General features: G+C 38.0%; 1 protein-coding gene across 1 annotated transcript in view; it reads left to right on the top strand.

Annotated features, from left to right (window-relative positions):
* The window catches only part of APAF1 (apoptotic peptidase activating factor 1), a 73,179-nt gene that overhangs the window by 6,551 nt on the left and 59,279 nt on the right, over positions 1–7,349 (top strand). The window lies entirely within an intron of this gene.

Raw genomic sequence — 7,349 nt, 5'->3', positions numbered from 1 at the left:
ACAGCTTGAGGCTCTGTCTCAAAAAAAAAAAAAATATATATATATATATATATATAATAAGTATATCAATTTATAGGTTTCCAAGAATACCTCCTATTTAAATTGCTCTACATTATTGTGATGAATGCTCGATTTTAGGGATTAAACTTGAACAACAACTTATGGAATTAAACATTAAAGAGTCATATTGTGTAAATTGTTATCTTGGAGCAGATTTTAGCTATTTTGTTGTGAGAAAATCCCAGAAATACTGGTAATTTTCCAGTACATGTGAATTTATTCCTATTCTTATATCTTTTCCCTTTCCCACAAAGCAGTCCTTCTGATGCAATTAACACACGTTCCTTGTAAATACCCGTGAATGTGTGTGCTCTTAGAAAATGTATATGTTGTTTGCATGTAAATATTTTGTTTGCAGAATGTTACGGTATTAATTATTTTATTCTACTTCTTATCTCCCGTGACGCTATCTTTTAAATGTTTATCCTCCTTACTATGTGTATAAATTATTTGCTATACCTGATTGCTATAAGGTAATCCAACACATTTTACTGTCCCTTTCCCTAAGTAAACAGATAAGTAGATTGTCTCCAGCTCTCCGCTGCTCCAGTAAAGCTCCAAAACTTTTACAGGAGTTAGAATTTCTTGAGTGTGTGTAGTCAGAAGCAGAATTGCTAAATTATAGGTTCTACAGATGTCAAATCTGAATGCTCTCCAGTCTGTACATTTCCACCAGCAAGGTAGAGGAACACCAGTGTTCTCACTTCCCCAGTGACAGTTGACGTGATCTGGCTTTGTAGTTTTTGCTGTGCCAGCCAGTGTGAAGTGGTATCTTTTAATTTGCGATTTCTCTGATAACTCAGGTTTGGACATTTCTTCATAAGCTTGTTAACCTTCTGCCTTTCCTCTTCTCAGTAAATTTTGTTTATACAATTTGTCCATTTTTTTCCATTGGAATTTTCTTTTTGTTGGTTTTTTTTTTTTTTTTGAGTAAGAGTCTTAGTCTCTTGTCCTCAGTACAGAGCCATGGTGTCGTAGCTCACAGCAACCTCAAACTCTCGGGCTCAAGCAGTCACCTTGGCTGAGCCTCCCAAATAGCTGGTACTAAAGGCACCGCCAAAACTTGCTCAGGCTATTCTCGAACTCCTGAGCTCAGGCAAACAACCCACTTTGGCCTCCCAGATTGCTAGCATTATAGGCGTGAGTGAGTCACTGCTCCTGGCCAGTTTTTTAGGAGTTTCTTGATATTAGACTTTGTAAATTCTTTATCCTAATTTATCATGTGTATTAACTTTGTCCTGCATGTTCTCAGTAGAGGAGAAATCTTTACTTCTCATGTCAAATTAATTTTTTGGCCTTCTGATTTGTGTTTCCTGAGTTATGCTCAAGTAGTCCTATTGCAGTCTTACTGTTCATAGTTTGCTCCTTAATCTCTGTAGTCTCTTGTATGTCCACTAGCTCAAAAATAGATGGTTTCCCGAAAATAAATTTTAATTTCTGGATTTCATTTTCATTTTTAAATATGGGAATATGTGATTTTTCCCATTTGATTGTGGCACAAAATCTTTTTCTTTAAAAGTGTAAATAATGTAAGCGTTACACACTTGACTGGGGTTCCTATAGAAATGTTATAGGGTGATGGGTGGTATAAAGAGTATTAAATTCTTTATTTATTTTTTTAATTTATTGTTGGGAATTCATTGAAGGTACAAGAAACCAGGTCACGCTGATTGTATCTGTTAGGTAAAGGCCCTCTTAGAATTATGTCTTGCCCCCAGAAGGTGTGGCACACACCAAGACCCCATCCCCCTCCCTCCTTACCTCTCTCTGCTCTTCCTTTCCCCCACCCCTCCCTCCTTCTTTCTCTCTCTGCTCTCCCCTTCCCCCACCCCCATTGTGTCATTAATTGTCCTCATATCAAAATTAAATACATAGGATTCATGCTTCTTCATTCTTGTGATGCCTTATTAAGAATAATGTGTTCCACTTCCGTCCAGGTTAATGCAAAGGCTGTACAGTCTCCATTTTTTTAATGGCTGAATAGTATTCCATAGTGTACGTATACCACAGCTTGTTAATCCGTTCCTGGGTTGGTGAGTATTTAGGCTGCTTCCACATTTTGGTGATTGTACATTGAGCTGCAATAAACAGTCTAGTGCAAGTGTCCTTATGATAGAAGGATTTTTTTCCTTCTGGGTAGATGCCCAGTAATGGGACTGCAGGATCAAATGGGAGGTCCAGCTTGAGTTCTTTGAGGGTTCTCCATACTTCCTTCCAAAAGGGTTGTATTAGTTTGCAGTCCCACCAGCAGTGTAAAAGTGTTCCCTTCTCTCCACATCCACACATCTGCAATTTTGAGATTTTGTGATGTGGGCCATTCTTGCTAGGGTTAGATGGTATCTCAGAGTGGTTTTGATTTGCATTTCTCTAATAATTAGGGACGATGAGCATTTTTTCATATGTTTCTTAGCCATTCATCTATCTTCTTTAGACAAAGTTCTATTCATGTCTCTTGCCCATTGATATATGGGATTATTGGCTTTTTCCATGTGGATTAATTTGAGCTCTCTATAGATCCTAGTTATCAAGCTTTTCTCTGATTTAAAATATGCAAATATCCCTTCCCATTGTATAAGTTGTCGATTTGCTTTGGTTGTTGTCTCCTTAGCTGTATAGAAACTTTTCAGTTTAATTAAGTCCTATTTGTTTATTTTTGTTGTTGTTGCAATTGCCACGGCAGTCTTCTTCATGAAGTCTTTCCCCAGGCTGATATCTTCCAGTGTTTTTCCTATGCTTTCTTTGAGGATTTTTATTGTTTCATGCCTTAAATTTAAGTCCTTTATGAGTATTAAATACATAGCCATTTATGTATATGTATATACATAAATATATATTTAGGTATTAATATTAATTAATTAATATTAATATTTTTAAGCAACCCAGGAACTTTAATTTTTTCTTATTTGTAGGGAAATTGTAAAGCGTTGTCATATCTTTAAGCACTATTGTATTTCTGTGAGGAGTTGTTAAAGCACAAAAGCTTTCCGTGTGGGCTGGCTACTTATTTGTTTCTGTCCTTCACAAGATTTCTTCGATGCTATCAGATGATTAATTGCTACCAGGATAAAGCCTCATGTGAAAGTAGAATATAGTTTCGGTTAGTTTTCTCTGAATAAGTTTCTTTGAATGAGTTACAAGTGTAGCCTCATTTGAGGCTACATTGCTCCCTCTTGTGCCCATAGGCAGGATGTTTCGATTCTTTATGAAATGTGGAATTAATGGTGTAGTCTTCAACTAAAGGTCATATTGTGATGGTCGGAGGTTTCCATATCAGATGGTTATTGGTCTGCTTTTTTTTAAAGTAAGTAGCATTTTTTCTTGTATGTGCTTATACTCCCTCATTTTTTTTAGCTTTAATTTAGGAAAGAAAGGCCTTTGACCTAGGAATAAGTACGTACATTATGGTGTGGAAGAGTTTGCTACATCAGAATACTTTTCTTTGCCTTGTCTTTAATCCTGGGATGATTTTTTAAAATGTTAAATAGATAGCACAAATTAAAAAAAGCTTAAGGCAACAAGTAGTTTATACTTATACCTTTTTTGTTTTTTTTTAAATATTATAAAAGTAGTATTTTCATTTAAAAAGAAGTAGAAGTTCTCTTTATTTACCTTTCTTTACTTTCTCCTAAATTGTAAATCCTACCCCAGAGATTATTTTGGTTAATAGTTTGAACTGAATTTTTCCAAACTTTTATTCTGTACATTTACAAATATGCACACACACAAAACATAACATTAAGTGAAGCCTCAGGAATTTGCTGTTTTATAACTTCTTTTTTTTTTTGAGACAGAGTCTCACTTTGTCACCCTTGGTAGAGTATTGTGGCGTAATAGTTCACAGCAACCTCAAATTCTTGGGCTCAAGTGATCTTCTTTCCTTAGCCTCCATAGTAGGTGCCTGCCACAATGCTTTGCTATTTTTAAAGACGGGGTCTCGCTCTGGCTCACTTGGTCTGGAATTCCTGAGCTCAAGCAATCCACCCGTCTTGGCATCCCAGAGTGCTAGGATTATTGGCATGAGCCACCACGCCTGGCTCAGTTGATGTGCTGTTGATGTAAACTTTATTTCCTAAATTAAAGCTAAGAAAATGAGGTGACTATAAACACATGTAAGAAAAAATACTACCTGCTTTAAAAGACGAGCGGGCTCAGTGCCTGTAGCATGGTGGTTATGGCATCAGCCATGTACACCCAGGCTGGTGGGTTTGAGCTCGGCCTAAGCCAGCTGAACAATGATGACATGGCACTCTACTGAGGGTAATGTAGGGAGACTCTGTCTCAAATAAATAAATAAATAAAAATAAAAGACAAACTTTATTGCTTTAGGAGTATAACAGTAGCACTGTCTATCTTCTTCTGAGACACTGGCACTGATAATCAAACCAGGTTTCTTTTTTAAATGGAGTCTCACTATGTCACCCTTGGTAAAGTGCCGGGCATCACAGCTCACAGCAACCTCAAACTCTTGGGCTTAAGCGATTCTCTCTTGCCTCAGCCTCCCAAGTAGCTGGGACTACAGGTGTCCACCACAACACCCAGCTATTTTTTTGTTGCAGTTGTCATTGTTGGTTAACTGGCCTGGCCCGGACTGAGTTCAAACCCACCAGCGTGTGTGTATGTGGCTGATGCTATAACCACTGTGCTGTAGGCATCAAGCCCAAACCAGGTTTCATAGCCTTGTCTCAACTTGGAGTCTTATGGCAGAGTTCTGTCTCTTGGTAATTTATTGTATTTTGTCAGGTGTGTCTAATCTGCGGTCCATGGGCCACATGCTGATTTTGTGAGGACTTTTTTTGCTTATGTGTGGTGTTGGATGTCATGAAAAGTATGCATGGACCTTTTTTGTGCTAATCAACTTTGGCTAGTGTTTTGTGTATTTACCGTGTGGCCCAAGACAACTCTTACTCTTCCAGTGTGTGACAGAGAATAAAAAAGGCTGGACATGCTGCATGCAGCCACTACTCAGGACATTGCCAACTTCTCATCTATCTAGGCCTCCGCTCATTCCTGTTCTTCTGCCAGACCCTCGAGGCCTCCTCCTCTAGAGGAGACACTTCTGTGCCCAGGCTGTTAGAATGTTCCCCTCATTGCCTTATATGAAACTGGGCAGTTTCCCGAAGGTAACTACCTTCTCCAGAACCACCTTCAAAAAGTGGATCCCACATACTTCAGTACCAGGAAGTGGGTGAGTGTCATTTTTGCTTTCTGTTATCCCATCCAGACCATTCATACTTCTTTCTCCAGCTGAATTCTTTGACGTTCATTTCTCCAATCTTTTCTGGGTATGTCATCATCCTCTCATTCTTTGACGATTGGACTTTTTAACGTAAATCGCCTTCCTCTAATGCCCTTTATCTGTTGTCATTCTTAGTGATTTTGATATCTATGTGGATGAATTGTCCAAGGTTTTGGTCTCTTGGTTCCTTGACCTCTTTGTCTCTGATGACCATTTTCTTTTTTCCCCTTTACCCATGTTCTTCCCTGATCACGGGTGAGACCCCGATCCTTGTCTTCACTAGAACTGTAGCATCACTGGAATCTTTTTTTTTCTCTCACGTTCTCATCCTAGGAGCTAGCATTATTGGAATCTTGATATTAAACATTCCATTCTCCTCTTTGCCCCCTCCACCCATTTTATTCTTCAAGTTCATTGCTATAGTGAGACCTACCAAGACTTCTCATCTGTTGATTCCATAATTTCCTCAGTATTCATCCTATCAGTCCCCTCCTAGATTTGGGCCTAGATTTGATTGAATTTATCATTTGCTGAATTTATCATTCAGTCACTTCTTAGCACATACTCTTCGTCTTTAGTTTTCTCCTTATCTGGAGTAAAAGCTGATTTCCTTTTCTCTCTGCTGGGAGATGGAGTAAGGTTCCTTCTTGCTCCCCAGAGCTTTATCTAGGCATTACTTACTTCCTATTTCTGGGGAATAGAGTTCAGTTTATTTCTCTGGGTTTATTTAGTAGCTATACCACCATATTGGGGTTCATAGAGTATAATCAAAAAACAGCTCTATTCTTTTTCCTCATTGCTGCCAAACTTCTTCTCAAGAATGATCCTTTCCTTGACCTTTTATAAGTTCAAAGTCCACACGTCACTTCAAGGTATAAAAAAAGTTTCATTTCAATAATTAAAATGTCAAATCCTATTTAAAACTCCAGACTTCATTCTTTTCTCACTTGGGGCCTGGCCCAGACTTGGGAATTGTGCAGTGATAAAATAGGTTAGGATGGACATTGCAGGTTGTTCTAACTTTTCCCTGATGCAAAGAGCGCTGCAGTGAATATCCTTGTAGAGGCATGATAGAGCAGAAGTTGAGTATTGATGCTGGAGGCATGAATCCCAGCTCTGTTTTATTCGGTGTTACCTGGGACAATTACTCAACTTTTCTATACGTCAGTTTCCTTATCTTCAAAACTGGGACAATATTACCTAGTTAGTGTCAGCTTGATAGTATGTTATAAAATTAAATGAATTAACATATCTAGAACTATTAAAATAGTGCCCAATAAATATCCTCAATAGATCTTTGTGCATATGACCAAGTGTTTTTTTTTTTTGATGATTAAGTTTTTAAAATAGTGATATATGTGTATTTAATTATTTGTGAACATCAGTGAATACATTGGCCAGTGAGTGTAATTTAACTCATTTATCTTTGTGTCTGTTTTTTGCTTTTTTATACTAATGCTACTGTTCACCATATTTTACACTTAGGAACCCCTCATACTGTTTTTTTTTTTTTTTTCTGGAGATAGAGTCTCAAGCTGTCACCCTGGGTAGAGTGCCATAGTGTCACAGCTCACAGCAACCTCAAACTCTTTGGCTTAAGCAATTCTCTTGCCTCAGCCTTCTAAGTAGCTGGGACTACAAGCGCCTGCCACAAAGCCCAGCTATTTTTTTTTTTGGTTGTAGTTGTCATTGTTTGGCAGGCCCAGGCTGGGTTTGGACACTAGCTCTGGTGTATGTGGCTGGTGTTCTAGCTGCTGAGCTGTGGGCACCGAGCCCCTCATATTGGTTTTTATCTATGTGGAGCTGATTAGGTATACTCTTAAGACAGATTTTTAGCTCCTGATGCATGTGTAAATAAAATACATCCTTCAAGATGTATTATAGCTTAACAATGAAGATGATAATGATGGTAGTAATAAAGGCCACCTTTATAAGTGCTTACTAGTTCAAAGCCTAATATTTGTGAGGTGCTCTCAGATCCATAACACTAATATCCTGATAGTGCAGCAATTTCATGTATTTTATATCATTAATTTTCATGGCAATTCTGACA

This window comes from Otolemur garnettii, unplaced genomic scaffold (genome assembly GCF_000181295.1).
Source record: "Otolemur garnettii isolate 467f Iridium unplaced genomic scaffold, OtoGar3 scaffold00007, whole genome shotgun sequence".
Lineage (NCBI taxonomy): Eukaryota > Metazoa > Chordata > Mammalia > Primates > Galagidae > Otolemur > Otolemur garnettii.
Note: the sequence above shows the minus strand (reverse complement) of the source record. Positions and strands in the feature narration are given on the sequence as shown.